This window comes from Metopolophium dirhodum, chromosome 1 (assembly GCF_019925205.1).
Source record: "Metopolophium dirhodum isolate CAU chromosome 1, ASM1992520v1, whole genome shotgun sequence".
Lineage (NCBI taxonomy): Eukaryota > Metazoa > Arthropoda > Insecta > Hemiptera > Aphididae > Metopolophium > Metopolophium dirhodum.
Genome location: NC_083560.1, coordinates 81,577,344 through 81,596,523, shown reverse-complemented (window position 1 = coordinate 81,596,523; position 19,180 = coordinate 81,577,344).

Below are 19,180 nucleotides of genomic sequence, written 5' to 3'. Positions count from 1 at the left end.
ACCTAAACTTTTATTTGATCCTAGTTACCTAACTTAAAAGTAACACAATAATTGTTTAAAATGTATATTGTAGGGTCATAATATTATGTATTTATGTGTGGAAAAAATCATTATATTATAGGACATTTGAAAATAAAATTAATTGAGATTTGGAGTTAATAGGTACCTGCTAATTATTTATTTGTTAACTTAATTTTTAATTTAAATGTATTTGTTCAACACAATTCTAATATCTGTAAATGTAAACCCATAATATTGGGGATAAAATGGTTAACTTAACTATAAGTTTCAAAATATCACTAAATCTCCCAATACAAGCAATATTCGTATGCGGTGTTAACTTTAAAATAATTTTATTAAAAACATAGGTGGGTAGAGCAATAGTATACATTATTATGCACGTTATTCAACTAGAACAATGCTATAATTTGGTACGGTTTATGAGTAACATAAACGCGAGATTAAATTAATTAAATTAGTTTAATACAATCTATATTATACATTATACGCACCTATATATTTTTGTTGATAAGAAATAAAAAAACAGTCTCATTATATTATAAATATAATTCGTTTATAATGTACTGTAAAATAGCAATATGTATATAATATTAGAATATAAAATTATAAGCTTAATACTATTATGTCTATATTATGTAGTTATTTAGCTATAATTCAGATACATTTACTAAAACATTTTAGTAAAATTATTATTATACAAATATTCCAATTAGAAAAATCATATTATACCTACATTATATTTAGTTAATTCAATCGATTAAAAATAATTAACTATTTAATATAAGAGACTTACTGATGAATAATAATTATTTATATATTAGTTATTTGTAATAACTATTATTACCTATACCTAAATATAAGTACCTATTTTAGATTACATACCTACATGGCTACATTATATTTAAACACATCTATAATAAAAATAATTTAATATTGTTTTAACATTAAATCATTTTTACATTTTGTAATTTTTTTTGCAATATATCAATTTATTCACATGAGGACCAAACTTGTATGTTGTGGTTCAAAAATGTCCATTTGATTTTCTCTTATATCTGGTTTCACTCGAAATGCCATTAGAATATATATTATAAAATATATCAGCCCGTAAGGCATTTCAATACTTTCTTAGGTAGTTTCTTAAAAATAATTATGGTAAATAAAGTAATAATAAATAAGATGTTGATACTAAAAGGTATTTTTCCAGTTTTTGAATTAAAAATAATTTTTAATTTCGCTCAAATTTCATCGCGGCCACTGACCACCTAGGTATTACCTACATAATAACGATTAAAGGGAAAAACAAAAGATAGTAATTTTCTTTCTGGTGGTAATTTGGAGGCTATGCTAAAGCTTTTATTAGAGCTCTCAGCAGTCTGGCTCAGGATTTCATGTTCATTCCTGTGTGATAAACTCTCATGACCTATCCATTATTTTATTATCTATGCCTTCACCCTGCATAAATGTCAAGTCAATCAAACCATACAGATTACTGAATAATTATAAGTTCTAAAAACCTATTGAATTTATTTATTAAATTAAATATGTCAAGTATTTTATATCTTGTAAATATGTAAATAGTAGAGAAATGTTTTTTTTTATTGCTCATTGAGTTTGCCAACTATGGACATTAGCTGTTTGTTTGTTGTTGTTCGTAGGGAATGGTAGGTTGGTAAACACGTGTGTTTGGTTTTGGCAGAATTTCAAATTGGGCACCCGTAGGTTTCTGCCATGCCCGGTTGCGTATTTCCGAACCCTAACTGAGTTGGGGCATTAGTGCCCGAATCCGGTTGGAGTATCTACGGAGTAGTGCGGGTCTTCACTACGTTCCCTAACTGATTTAGGGTACACTATTAAATATTCGTGTACACACATTGGTACAATATATTATGTCGTTAGTATAGGTATATTTTTCGTACCTAACTTAGTATTTTTAAACATTAATAGTAAAACGCTAATATGAAAACAAAAGAGTATAATAAATAATTCAACTAATACATTTATTTATATTCCATATACTTTGGGTAAGTTAATTTAAAAAAAAAGGGGAACATGTTTATAACAATGCGATTTTTACTATACCCAGTCAATAACATAATAATACATTAAATTATTTACAATATTGCAATTTAGTTATTTAAGTCAGTGCGATTTGGAGTTACATTTATTATCGTCAATATTCCTAGCTAGATTTCTTTTTCTTTTATTGTTTGGAGGAGCACTTTCAATAGGTCTCCCTGCTTGCACTCTTTTTGAATCTAAAGTCAATCCTACTTTTATTCTAGCAAGTGAAGTTGGTTGGACTTCAATTTGTCGACCTTTCTTTTTGTTATTCACTTGAGCCAAAAATGAAAGTGCTTCAGACGAACTCGTTATCGCCGATAATTTTGTCGTCAGGGAACTTATTATTTTATGCGTGTACAAGGTATTTTATTCTGATGATAAAGTGTTTATTCTATTAAAATTATCCTAGAGGTTTTTGGTTATTTCCAATATTTTAATGCTATTATTTCCATTGACAGGTAAATTATCTAAATTTAATCTTAATATATTAGAATTTGTGGATACAATCATGCACTCATCAAAGTTATCTTGTGCCTCAGTTTCATTACTTGATTTGTCATAATTTGCTTCCAATTGATTCATATTTTGAAAAAATGTTTCATCAACACTACCAATTGCTAATTTGGAAACACAACTCTATCATCAAAATTTAGGTTCGGTGAATTTTGTAATTTTAATTTATCATGTTGCAAAAATACAGCGCATTGATGTTTGCAAAATTTTCCTCGCCTATGATAAACTTCTAAAAGTATTTCCAACAAAATCAACTAGCACCGCTGCATTTGATTTCATATTAGCATTATACTATTAATGTTTAAAAATACTAAGTTAGGTACGAAAAATATACCTATTCTAACGACATAATATATTGTACCAATGTGTGTACAAGCCCAATAGGTTCAAAAATATGGTTTGTACAAGAATATTTAATAGTGTACCCTAAATCAGTTAGGGAACGTAGTGAAGACCCGCACTACGGAGTCTAACCGGATTCGGACACTAGAGCCCCAGCTCAGTTAGGGTTCGGAAATACGCTGCCCGGTTGGGGGGTGGCGGCCTCTCTCTCTAGACAGTATTGCCTACGCAGAGAAAAAAGCCGACCGTAGTCGAGATTCGAACCGACGCCGTAGACGTTCGGCCACTCCTTCTCCCTGTAAATGTTTATTGCATACAATTTGGCTGATAAAAGACGAATCGAAAACTGTGTAAGAAATTAGATTTTTCGGTAATAATTTTTGTATTTGCAAAGTTTAAACTTTATATCAGGAAACTAAAATATTTTTTATTTATTTAAATTTTACAAAGCAATAATTATTAGACTTGACATTTAAAAAATATTAAATTTACTTTTACATTTTATTTATTTTAACATTTATTTGAAAAAAATAATTTATATTATGTAGGTACAAATCAAAAGTATTCAATAAAAATCAATAATATAGACTAGTCTATACTATTCTATATGGGGTCCGTCACTAAGTCTGGAAATTTAACTGCAAACTTACCGCGATCCAAAACACTTTTAATAACTTTTTTCACACATTAACAATTAACACTCATACTGATAATGATGTATCAGTCAACTTCTCGGAATCATTTTTTAAACATATAATTTTTTCCACAATATAAAAAAATATTTTTATTCATCATTGTATTATACAAATTTAAAAACTATATTATATAATATTACCTGCAATATCCTGTAAGCGACCATCAAAATCCGTAAGAAATGAGTCCGCGGTCCACCAGTTGGTGACCCCAACTTATCTAATATGTAAGTTTGAAGAATGATAAAATAGGAAATATTTAATATATTATAGTCTTTTATTAGGAGGTGGATATATATATTTTTAATATTCATGGAGATGTCGGAAGATTTAAAAAGGACAACAGGTTCGAGTACGTTGTGACGACAATTTGGCTAATCACAGAACTGTTGTGGAATATCCAGAAGAGAGCGAGTTATTCGATGATAGCTTGAATAAAGAATAAGAGTGGTTCAAGAAATCGAAGTCAGGAAAAGAAAATTATAAATTTTCTAGGAAGATTAAGGTTATGGAAATATCAGGTGGTAAAATGAGGTCGTAGCAATAAAAATTCCCAATCACTTAGTCATTAATTCACAAATTCTGAATATAGCAATGTAGTCAGACTACGGGAATTTAGTGGTATAAATTGTTACTGCCCTAACAGTTTTTCAATTATATAAACCGTTCAAGTTTTCAAGTATTTGTAATTACCATATAGTAATACTACTAGGTATATAATATATTATAATTAAAGACCGGATTTATATTCTCTTAAAATACCTTAAATATGATGCTAATATTCTCGAAAAAACCTTAAAATATTCTCATTATATTCTCTTAAAAAATTAAAAAATATGCTAAAATATGCAAAATATACAAAAAAAAAGCAAAAATATGCAAAAAATAATCAATAAACATCATTATATTTACTTTAATATGCATTTAAAATTTTTTTTTTTTTAATTTTATATTAATAGTGAGTTAATTATTAGGCATTTAAAGTTTCGTATTCTAATGGAATATTATTGCACTTTAGTAAGAGTTGGAAATGATAAAATAAAAAATTCTAAATGTTCAAAAAAATTTTTTCTGGGTACCGTAATATTAAAATTAAAAATAAATACAAATTTTTTCCCACAATTTACGAAATATTCCAAAATATGCTAAATGAGTTAAATATTCTCTAACCCATAAAATATTCTCAAATATGCAAAAAAAACTTTTTTCTATGCGTTCAGAATTGAACAAATCATCCACATTTTTTACTCTCATAAGACTGCATAGACCCAGTAACGATATGTAAAAACATATAAATCCGGTCTTTAATTATAATAAATAAAAGTATAGGTTAGAAAATAGCTCCTTGAAATCTTAGATACCAACATAGGTAGGTACATAAAAATATTTACCCATGATCGAGGGAGTCATTTCAGCAGTTAATAGGGGGGCCGGGTTTTGTTATAACACGGGGCAAGATGTAACATGGGTAATGGGTATAAATTATTTGTAGATAGCTTCTATTGAATCATTCTAATAGAAGTCGTTAGATCCGTAAATATAAAGATCATCATATAGGTTTTGTTGTTATCAGAATCATGTCATAATTCTTAACGTGATTCGTAATTCGTAAAACTAATTTTATCACTAAATAGTGAAAATATTTTGTCACCTATTTAACTATTTAGCTTGTTATCACAGTTTTAAAACTTATTAATACATTTCGATCATACTCAAATCCAAACTTCGTGGAAGTTTGATTGCTAAAACAGTCATTAGTGTAACAATTACACTACTTTTTTAATTACAATAAATATTTTAAAATATATGTTGGGGTACAATGTGACAAACTGTTAGAAGGTAGTTGTAAGACATTTTTTATCGTAGTATCTATTTTTATATTAATTCTTAAGTGTAATATATGATACACTTGAGCACATGACTCACAGAACTGTTTTATTTGAAATTTTTTACTTGCTTTTTAAGTATACAAAAATTAAACAATATATTTGTGTGAGTTAAAACTTTACTAGGGTACAATTTAACAAAAAAAAAAAATCAAAATATTAAATGTTATTACTGTACGAGACTATACCACGCAATGAATAATATGAAACTAGGCAACATTCTTTATTTATTGGTATATGAAAAAGCGTTGGTGAAAATTATTTAATATGATACTCGCATAAAATGTAACTGTACCCGGTTCCCTCTCAATTTTCGTAAAAATATTGATAACTACCAAAAAATTATATTTCAACCTGTAGAGGTACACTAACAAAACACCATCGATATATTGTATATATTGTATACACAAGCCGCGTATATATTTAGGTGCATAATTAAACAATTTGGTCCTGACTAATTGGTCGTCTATAGCAGTCTATACCATAATATATATATATATATATATATATATAAGGTTAAAGGAGGCGCCGAGCCGCCAAACCCCAAGCGGCGCCATCTCATCTGAGCTTATGTACCTACATAATTTACTTGTAATACCTTATCCACGGTAAGTACATGTAACCTTATATACCTATGTATTGCGTACACGCGTTTAATCCGCGCCGCGTCTAAGCAAGACCGTTATAAGTGCATATATATTGTGTATGTGTGTATGTACCTACCTAATAATATTTTACATCATATATATAATGCATATGTTGTATCTACTATATAATCTATATACCTTTAATATAATACGATGTATACAGCTACTATAAATGCGTTTATATTATAAACGGAACAACGTTTACCTATTCACCGCGATCGTCCGCTTCGATAGTGGACGACGATACACCTTAAACTGTTATACATATTGTGTTATGTTCGGCAGACGGGAAAAAAAAACCGACAAAAAGGGTTTGTTCCTGTAACACGCGCGCGGTATAATATACCTAGGTATATAGAGTATTAAGGCAGGACGATATTATCGCGTCCTACGCATTACGCTCATCCATTTTCGACGTGTTACGTTTGTAAGATATCTACACGGGCAGGTATGATGCTTGGCTATTATCGTTCACCACCTTTTTGTGTTATATTCGCTTATTGACGTATGCCTATATTAATATTACGATGTATGTATATAATGTGCACGTTCAGGTGTTATCGGCACACAGTGTATATAATATGATAAAAAAAATAATACACTATAATATAATATTCGTCAGTCGTCTGCGGATAAAGCTAGAAAGGGTGGAGGGCGAGTGAGTAACCTTGCTCCGGGCTTGGTTCGTATATTATAAGAGTACCTAGACATTTTTTTCAAAAAACCAAAGATTATACAAACTCCCAAACAACGTACGAGAAAATAATGAAAATAACATCATAAGGTTTTAGGTACATTCATTACTTGCAGATTCACTTTTACACTTGTACCTACTTAATATCTAAATGATGTATTGTGTTGAATGTTTTGTACCTAACTCTATATAATATTATGCTACGTATTTACTCTTTATGGTAATATTAAGTATTATTATATCTTAACTTACTACAGCCATGGCATTGCAGGGTTACACTATTTCGACTTTTATTATATATTGTACCTATTATTGTTATTGGCTTATGAAAAAATATTACCAAGTATAATATTTTCATACCAGAATAGAAGAATATTTTCAAATGTTGATTTCTATGTAGGTACTTATATTATATGAACTAAGAATATTACGTGGGCACATGGCTACTGTATTCTTTGTTAATTCTTGTGATTTTAACCAAAAACGTTTATTTTGTATCTAGTTTTAAGTATATTTATCACATAATATTTTCAATTAGTGTTGACTATATTGGTTTTACATTTTTTTTAAAGCATTTCAAATTACAATATTCATAATTAAATACGGGATAGTACTCTGAAAAATCCCGATGGACCTATTATAACTTATTATTTATAAGTTTATCAAATATAAAAAAAAAAATAGATGTTGATCATCAAGCACTTTGTAATCCGTACCCACTTGTGTTTTTTTTGTATTTACCAACTATAATATGTATTCGATCAAACCCAGTGGGTCGGCCTAGGATATGTAGGTACCCCACTACAGTCGTCAGCCAGTCTTATACTATAATGACCAAAAACAAATTTAAATTATCAACTCTTTTAATTTGTATGCACCTTGCGCAGCTGTCTCCTTAATTTATATATGTAAGTAAACGAGTATGTGTGTAATAAACGGCAAGGCTGGGCAAGTTAATAATTTTTTTAACTTAGTTAAGTTAAATTAATATGCATCAATAACAAAAAGTTAAAAGTTAAAAGTTAATTTAACTCTAGGTTAACTCAGTTAAGTTAAAAGTTAATACACACTTTTCGTTAACTTTTTATTAAGTTAAAAAAAAGTTAATTTGTTTATACAACGCTAGCGTACTTAACTTTTTTCCGACCCAAAAATAAATTATAGGATATAGTGTTAATACTTCATTCAGTATTTCCATATAAGTAAGATTCGATTGGTTTAAATTTCGTATAATCATTACAATTATAAACAATAATATAATCCATATGGTTATAGTATAATCGCGAAGAACTGCTGTGCTTCTGGTTAGTCATCAACCATCTCCCTCTTCCTATCATTGATCCAGACTATACCGTGGTTAGTAAAGACGATGACGTCTGGCATCTGCTGCAGTTGTCACAATATGAGATGTTTTCACCACCGCTTTTGGACATTTTTCTTGGAGGAAATCGTCTCCGGTCTCTCGATATGGCCATCTATTCAAAAACTTGCCGGCTTAGTATAGTGATTGACGATTTAAGGTGAAGTGCATATACCTATGCCGTTCTTTATTATAAAATATATAAAAAAAAATATTTACTGGCTATCTGATGCAGTGATGCATATTATATACGAGCTGGGGTGGGATCAAAAATGTGGATCGAGTGAAAAAACGACTGCAGCAGCGGCGCCGACCAACGCGCGTTTCCCCTGGCCTTCGTGTTCGGCGTTTCCGCTATGCTATTATTGTTTTCTTTCCAGCGGCCAACACACACCCACAGATAAATAATATATATATATAAGTACTGTGGAATATAGGCAAAACATCTGTTTTCCACGTCTGCAATCTCACTTGTGCGCATTCTCGTGAATATAACTGCACCCCGACCGCAACACGTCATAGGTAGTCTAAACTCGTATTCGGGTGTGTGTGTGTACCTGTGTCAAAGTCAACAATCAAGTTATTTAAAGATGACGTCAGTGCCTAGTCATATGCGGCTTTTTTCAAGGGAATTTTGATCTACGTAAAGCGTAGTTATAAGTAGAAAGCTATTTTAGAGGGTCTTAAAAGTTTTTTTTTAATAGTCTAAATTATTTTAACTGTAATTTTCTGGTTATTTATTTTTATTTCTTGCAATTTATTCAATCAACTACATATTCAATTTGTTTTAGTTTTATTGAATATGTCGACCCATCTCAACATATACGATATAATATAAATATATTTCTGGCTGATATTATGTGTTGATAGGAACTACTCGTCAACATCATAGTCATATTATAACTTATAATATTATAGACAAATCAGAGTGTAATACATCACGTTCCACGTCGGTGGTAGATAACAAGTTAGAGTCAAAAAGTACACGACCACGACGGCGCGGTGCAATAATAGATTTATCGGAGAACGTGAGTCGTTTTTCCAATGTTCAACGTTGCAACCTCTTTCACTCCCACCCATCACCCTATATAATAATGATGTGTATATACATGGTTTTATCATTTACCTACATGGGTACATCATGGCTACTCACGTGTACGCCGTATCTCCAATATTTGGCAGACAGACGCATAGTTATTATACTCGCGATTGTATCTTTTCTTCCTCCTTAAACTTATCTGCAATGTATATTATTATTATTATTATTATTGTCTTCTTATCACCTTTAATATGTTCATTTCAAAGAAGATACGACGCGTCCAACCAATTCTGAAATATTGATTTTTTTTTATTCCTTCATATTACTCAAACTGCTTATAACATAAACCACTTGAATCCGTCACGTGTGACGATTCAGTGACAGCCAAATATTCTGACACTTCCTTCTCTTGTAGGCTCTGTCAACTAACTTGTGATGACTTCATTATTTATGTAAAAACGTTATGTTTCAATACCACACATTCATTTACCGAAAAAAGACCATAAATTGATATTTGTATATAAAATCACTAACGTATCGTTGCGCAATGAAAACTCGGGATTATTATATTATAAAACCTGAAATTCGAGAAATTTAAAATTTTTTCTGCTGCGATATCGCGACGTCTACACATTCGCTATAGAAGAAAACTCAACATCAATCTCGCGGCGACCTCATTGTATATAATATAATTTAATACCTGAAAGATTGTCACTGCACGATGTGGGCTAAAAACGTAACTTGAATAAGACCCGAGTGCATTGATTATTTTTTACACACGCAAACGTGTTCAACTATAATCATGTACTGCAAATGCAATACGTATATTATACTACCCGACAACCTACAGCTATAATATATTATACGTACAAAAGATATTAAGGAATTTAATGAGCTCAATAACGAGTCGGTTTTCAGGTAAAACATTTTTAACGTAGGTACAGCAAACGGGTTTTGGCAAGTCGTACGATGCAGTTGTGTAGCCCTGCAGTGTCGTAATATTTTTTCTTTTGATCAATAATAAACATATAATTATTACTATCACCGCCGTTTTTGCAATATACACGCCGTAATGTAATAATATTATTAGGTATCTGGTATATTGTAAACTCTGGACAATGTTGTACGGCCAATCGGACTTTTATCCGTATTCGATCGATGTGTGTGTGGTGATATTATGTATGGTGCCTGCCGCCTACAGTATAATTTAATTTATAATTCAATAAGTTTGTAAGCGTATTTGTAATGTCGTGGCTGTTGGAAAATGCCAAATATTTTACAACAACGCGCAGGAACTATATTATTGTATACGGTACATTGTACGATCGACGGCCTAGGGGTGGACGTTATTAAAGTCCGGTCGACAGTTTTTTGTTGTTGTATACATTCAATATTATTCATATTATGTGGGTCACAGGTTGAAACTGTATACAATGCTATTGCCAAATATGCGTATTTTTATTAACTCCGTGAACAAACCGAGACACTAAAATTTAATACAAGAATAATAATATTCTGAAATAATTGCATACGCGGCGTGCGTTATATTATGTGTTACGGTCAAGGTGGACGATTTAGACAATGAGTACCTCTACCTACGTCATAATAATATATCATAAATCATAATATACAACATACCGTATCGTTTTTCAGTAGATCACTCGTATAGTTGTGTGCCCGTGTCGTGTTGACTTTGGACTAATATAATATAATCTATACACGTGCGGATTTGATGAATATTAGACGAATAATAGTTATAAATTATACTATTTTATTTCATACGACGTAATATGACGTGTAAACATGTCTATTATTAAAGGATTGCATGCATAAAATAACGAGCGAAATATAATTAATATAAAACATGAAACCGTACATAGGTAAAACTGTTTGAAATAATTTGAAACAGCCCAACTTATACTCTATACCTAATTTACAATGACGGTTTATTATTTACTGCAAGCAAGAATCGAAATAATACATTTACAGGTAATTTAAATTATGTTCAAATTATAATTATACCTTGTATATTAGTATAATATATTACTACTGTAACTTGGTAATAATAATAACAATAATATTACCTAATAGCATATCGTTTCGTCTGTAAAACTCATGTTTTCTGAAGATCTGTTGACGGTAGGTATAATATACTCTAATAGGTACTTAATACTAATTATACAGGTAAATGTATTAATTATAGTAAAATATCCCTTTGTGGGGGCGCATTCATAAAATATACAGTATAAAAGTCGTTTATATGATGTGGGACTAAATAGTTTATAAAATATTTAATTATTATAATTATTGTAAAATTATATTTGATTTTAATAACACTCATAAAATAATATTATTATTATTGCATCGCTATTCGCTACTACTCGTCAACAATCAGTACCGGCATAATAATATATTATATTGAGTAAGCAGATGCTATGTGTGAATAAGATAACATACAACATTTTGAAAACTAACAAAACTTGTGACATATTATATCGTATTCGTTTATTACCTAGTAATCGATGTTGGTGCAAATAAACTAGGTACACATTTTTTTTTATTCGTGTTTATAGCTGTTTCTTTGTATTAGATGACGTTACGCACTCGTATAATAATATGTTGTCTTCATCTTACAAACGTACAGACAAGGTACCTACCAAATTTTTGCGTCGTCCATTTTAATATAAGAGTGAATTGACGTATTATTATCCAATTTAAATGAAATAATCTTAAATAGTAACTGGTGGTATAATATTGATATTTTAATTTGGAAGTGAGTTTTAATAGTAATGACTTATAACTATGTAAATACATTTTTAAATTATAAAATTATCATGACTCGCTGTAATATTCAACATACCTATAGTAGTTATAACTAATTTAAAAATTAAATTTGATATTAGGTCAATCACAATATTTAAACTAGCAACACAAAATATTTTCTTCTAAACGTAAATTTACCATGTTGTACATTTGTATGACGGAGACAATAAACGCGGGTGACGAGTGTGTAGCATCATATTAACAAATTAATATTAATAAAAAACGTCATTTTCATTTCGTACATATATTTTATGTATGAGTGTATAATTATAATGTATACATTATATACGATTATAGTGTTATACTCAACATATAAACCATTATAGGCTATATGTTAGCCACCACCGACAGCGGAAACGCATACCTATATAGACGGTCATGTATCATAATATATAAATTATATTCATATGCATTGTTCACGTAGGTAACCATAGGTACATTATAAATTATAATATAGTCTTTATATAGTCTTTATCGCAGCGCCACACATCAGTGCAATATTCTGTAGAGTGAAATGAAAAGTGATATTTTATTTTTATATTATGTTTCAACCATTATGTTTACACAAGAAATTAATTAGTACCAAATTAAGTGCGTTGTTCAAAGCTCATAAGGTATTAAAATTTTAAACCAGTACGTATAGGTGATAAGTCTGCGACATTTTTAACGGATTAGGTGATTAGGTGTCTTTATCGATGGTAAAGTTGATAATATTAGTATACAGATATATTAGAGTACAGTAGGTACATTTTTTTTATTCAAATCTGTTGGAGTAGGTAGGTATACTGATACAGTAATACTAAGCGATGTTGGAATATTCGTCCCTACAGTTGTGGAGGATAGTACAAGAAAAAGCGTGTTCGAGGCCTAATTTTAAAGCGTGTTTGGGTAGTCAATTATGACTCATCCCAGTGGAGTATATATAGGAATTAGTTTCACTATCATGCGCCAATTACATTTTAAGGGACTGGGGTTATAATCATGATATCAGACATAATATATGCATAAATTATGACATGTCTTAATTGAACCAACAATTTTACTATGGGCCATGGCAACAGGTGCCCCTCCCATATACGCCACTGCAACTCAGCCATAGCTTGGTGTATTATATATTATTACATGGAGTGGCAACAGTCTAAGACCTGAAATCATGGTTGGATGGTTAGTTGGGAATAAAATGGAAAATTTGTTTGAATAAGGAAATGGATATGGCAAAATGAGATTAGACCATTACAGATCCCCTTCTTTAAGGTATAATATATTATAATGTTTAGTTTTGACAGTTAAATATTTGTACTCCGCGCTGCACTTTAAAGTTATCAAAATATGTTAAGAGGTTTATACCACATTTTTGTGCCACGACAATATTTTCTCTTATGACCTTCTGACCACAGTCAAGAATTGAGATAAGATATGAATTTTATAATGTTTTTTTTTTCTAAAACTTGACATTTAAATATGCAATAATTGATTACTGTTCTAATACTTCGAATAATATGACAAACACGATCAGTTTGACCTTCTACAGTCATTACCCATTAGTCATAAATATGATAAGTTATTGACAATGTATTGTTGCCGTGAAATAAGTTATTGCCAACGCAAAACAAGACCGCGAATATAAATAAAAGTCAAGCTAAAAAATATTTATTTTACAAAAAGGAGAAGAAGTATACGCAATTGTTAAAAATGTTAATAGGTATACCTATAGTTAATCTCTATATAAAGGAATTTGTCCTCCTGAGAGATCAACCCAGCGCCCAAACCACAGGGCGGATCTGGTTAAAATTTCCAAGATGGATTAATATTATAATTTCATCGTGCTTTAAGAAATAATTTTTGGAAATTTAACCGCTAAAGGGGAAATTTAGTGGTTGTAAGTATACAACAGTGGCGCTATCATCTTTATTCTATATTTATTTATTTATATTATTAAACTATATAGCTGATCCCGTACACTCTGTTGCCCATTAAAAATACCAACGCTATATGAATAATATGTTTTTTTTTATGATATGACGGTTACCATAACAACAATTCTAAACCAAAGACAACCAATAATAATTATTATTATAGCTTTGAAACCAACGGCAACCATTTATAAACAAAAATTTCCATCGGAAATCTCAGAACCCCTGTTTGAGAACCTCCCAGGGTTGTCCTCTCCCTTTTTAAATTAGCCTATCTTCTGCCCAGAGGTCTAATCTGTCATATAGATAGAAATCTCAAAATAATAGGTTGCCATGGTAATATGGACACACAGACCGACGAAAATCTCAAAATAATAAAATACTACAAACCAAAATTGTCATATATGACATATTTTTTTAAACAATCTTATTTAGATTTTATTTAACTAGACAATATTTAATCTTACCAGATAACAACAATACGTCATGAGCCCGGCAACGACGGGTAATTCAGCTAGTCTATTATAAATAAATAATAATAAATAATTAATACCCAATGATTACCTATTTCTTTTATTTATTTATATAGGTACACTATACAGTTATTTAATACCTATACCCGATAGGCTATAATATAATTATAAATTAATCATAGTGTACAAGTACAACCTGTAGGTAGGTAATTAATCAATAATTATCAGTATATTCCACAATACGTCTAATAATTAATAATACTGTTAAATATAAATATATGATAAAATAATTATTTATTTCTCATAGGAGTTTATTGTGCGTTTGACATAAGTTGTTGTTATCTATCTCAGTGTCATGGACATATTACTTAATTTCACCGTGTTAATAAAAGTGTGAATTAAGTACTGTTATAATATTGCATATCACCACTATAATGGTATGGATATAGTTTGCAGATTTTTAGCTATATATTATTATTGTTATAAATTATAATAATTATTATTACACACTAATGTTTTACTTATGGATACAAAATGATAAAATTGGCGTTACGTGATTTTAGTAGAATACATATTATATTATTACGATAGTATTATATTAGTTTATAAATATCGATTTGGAAACACCGGGTGTTGCGATGTAGTAGACTGTGGATATGATAGAAAATATGGCGTTGTACAAACTATCTATCGTCATCAATAATTTGTTTATCACAAATTATAAACAACACTGCTAGTATCCACCTAAAATTTTCCAACCTCTTGTCAAGGGTGGATACAGAGGTCCTAAACAGAGGGAGACAATTGCCCCTATTGCCCCTCACCAGTATCTACCCTTGCTTCCCGGTCAGCCAATGCGTCCCCAATAATAGGTGCGTACCTACCAAGTAACTATTTGTATACAAATATGTGATATTTTTTAATCAATAATATATTAATATTTATAGGTACCTACATATTATTGTATAATTGTATGATCGTACGACTCGTACAAACTTAAAATTATTCATTTATATTGCTTGTAAAATATATCACTATTGTTTATTTCCTCTAATCTGGAATATATAATATAACATACTATATACTTATGTCTACATAACAAGTTGAAATATTAAAAATATTAAATAAATATATTATATTATATGCCGCCGATCTGTATTATTATTTATTATATAGAATAATAATTAAACACAACATTTTCTACCGGTTGTCTGCACAGAGAGGTTCAAGGTGTGTGTGTGTGTGTGTTGAAGTGTGGTGGTATATACACATATTATAGATATATTTATATATAACATAGTGCGTGCAAGTCTGAATACGGAAATACGTAACAAAAAACGTATTTGAAAACAAAATTATACGTCGTTCGAAAATCGTATTTTTTTTTTCCATTTTGGTCACGCCCTTTTACCCTGAAAAAAAACACACTCGCACAAAGACGTCGGTATTATTCATTGTCATACACTGCAGCAACAGCAGATATATAGGAAACATAAGGAAACCGAAGCAATAGCACGAGAAGCGAATATTTACATACATATAGGTATATACACACACACACACACACACACACACACACACACACACACACACACACACACACACACACACACACACACATAAATTAAACACAATATAACCAGATCTGCACACAATCGTGTACTTTATTATATGTACCTGCCAGCTATATTATATTATAATATATTCGCGCGCCGTCAATAGTTGTTACACGTGTATTTGCAGTGCACTATATACATATTAATAAACATATACCTATATTAGAATATAATAATAATATGATATATTATGACGTACGAGCACGACGTATTTTCGTGTCTTATAGGACATTACTGATTTAGTGAGTATAATATGAGTAGTATGTCTTCTGTATAGTATGTGCGCGGGTGTACGATATTATAATATTATTGAAGCTTATTATTTGTACTATACATAAGGCCAATGTCGTTCTAACAAAAAATACATACTAATATGTAGGTATATATTATATTATATAAACCAAAATATGTTATAATATAATATAATATTATCGTTAAATATATACAACGTATACATCGGTTTATTATAATATATCGGGACATGAATGAGATAGGTAGGTGTACAATTTATATTACTATTATTTACCTACTTTTTGCAATATGTTCAGTTGATTCAGATATTCTGAAAGAGCAAAAGTATCCATATAACAAATTTTTTTTAAACTTTATGAATGAAACATGTATCTTAGTCCCGGTTTATACTTTATTTCAATGAAAATATAATATATTGTCCTGCATCAACTTTTGGTATCTAGGAATAATATATTAAACAATATATATAACATTAACAGTATATATATTTAACATTTAGTTTTTTTTTTGTGTTTGTGAAATATCGAGTGTTAGCAAAATAAGTAATTGTAATTATTTTATTACTGGCTGACATTATGTGACTACATTTTGAAAAAATTGAGCTTTTAATTAAAATATTATGTCGCACCTATACCTAGGTGTCTATACTAAGTACTATAAGTAGTGAGTACCTACTCCGATATATCTAATTGATATTATATAGGATGTATACAACATTTAAATAATAATCATTTAAAATGATGGTTTGTACCTACCTATAATATGACGAAATTGACGATGGCGTCTTCATTTAAGTCACTGTCGACACAAAGATAAGTGATAACTATTATTATTTATATCCATGATGAATTGATAACAATATTGAATGCACACAAATAAAATTCACTTTTAATAAATTCTACATTAGGTAAACGATGTACAAACGCTTGATAGATTTGTTTAGGCATATTAAAAAAGGAATTTTTCTGCGAATTTTCGTGCATGCAGCGCTATTTTTTTCTTTTAGACCACCGAGCTTTTAAAGCTGTATAAACTGCAGTATGCGTACCTCTATTATTCGTATCGAAATTCATGTGTAATTGGTATACGTGTATAAAATATAATTAATATATACATATATACACATCATTATACGAAAAGACAAAACCTATTTAAATAATATTGTCAACGCATTGGAAATCATCAAGATCGTCTTAAATAGCAATAATGCGGCTGCAGCTCACGCATGCGCCCTGCGGTCTTATCAATAATCATCTACAATATGATCTACCTATACACAATACATTATATGTATACACAGCGATTTAAACGGGACTATATAATTCGCCTTCTGGTTGATAATGATTTAGCGGTATATCACTAACGTGATTACGATCATTACATAGCACGCGTTCTATATTATTTAGTTTAAGTATATACCACCGTAGAAACCTATGCATATAAAATGCGCGCGCACGCGCGTGTGTGTGTATGTGTATTGTATACGTTTTAATTTTCGACAATTTACTCTCTGTGTATATATTATAATCTGTTCTCTTTCTGCCGCTGCTACTCTCATTAGAACCGCGAATAATATGGGCGCGTAACAATATCGTTCAAATAGCATCATTATATTATACTTATAATTTTCCCTGCGATTATAATGTACTAAACTGGTCGCGAAAATAATGATTATTTTACGTGATGTGACTACTTTATTTGTAAAGCGCAATTCACCAAGCACGCTCACTGCCCATTTTTTCCTTTTAATAATGAATTTATTCAAATTCTGATTTTTAGAATTTATAAATATACACAAAGACCATATTTTCAAATAAATGATTTTTTTTATGCTACTTAAAGAGTGTCCCGTGGCTATACAAATTTACATTCTGTTTCTCAAATGAGATCCCTCTTTTTTACTCTAAATTATTTAATGATTCATTTTTTTGAAAATGTTGATGTACTTAGTTTAAAATTTGAATGGTTTCTTAGTTATTAAAATGTTTGTACTATGGATAATAGTCCTTAAAAATGGATTTACATAAATAGAAAATAGACATAAAATCGGATCTAGTGTTTATTATACTAAGGCCACTTTTACAAATTATTAATATTGATAGATTACAATTTAAAATCTCCATAATCCTCTTATATTATGAAGCCATTACCGTGGACCTTTTATCCTTGAATAAAAACTACTCGTAAGAATTTGTATTTTGATTCGTCAACAATTTCAGAAAAATTATATTCTGTATAATTTATATTCGAATAGGGGTGCTCTCATTTGAAAAACAGAAGTTTCTAACTCCACCGGACGCTCCTTAAGTAGTACAAAAAATCTCAAGAATTTGAAAATATGGTCTTAAAGTACCTATATTTTAAAATTCAAAAATTCATATTTTGAATAACTGCATTATTGAAAAAAGAAAAGGGGGTGAGTATGTTTGGTGAACCACCCTATATAGGTATATAGGTACTACAAGGTGATTCTTTTATCACCCGAAGCAGTAATTTTCTCAGGAAAAATGAAGAGAGAAACTTCTTTGAATAAGTATTTTTAAAAACATTAGTTTCACAGAATCTTAAGTTTTAAAAATATAGTTTAAAATACTACAATTTTCTTAATGCTAAGCATAAAGCATTAGATATCTGGTATTTTATTTTTATTTATTTTTCCGTTTAAATAACCGAGAAAATTAATGTTTTGTGATAAAAATATCATGTTTTCTTATAATATATACTTTGTATGCTTATTCTAAATAAACTTACTATAAATATAGGTATAAGTACCTATTATATTCATAATTCAAATAAAATTCAATTAATTTACCGGAACTGTCTCTGTCTCACTGGTATTTCTCTC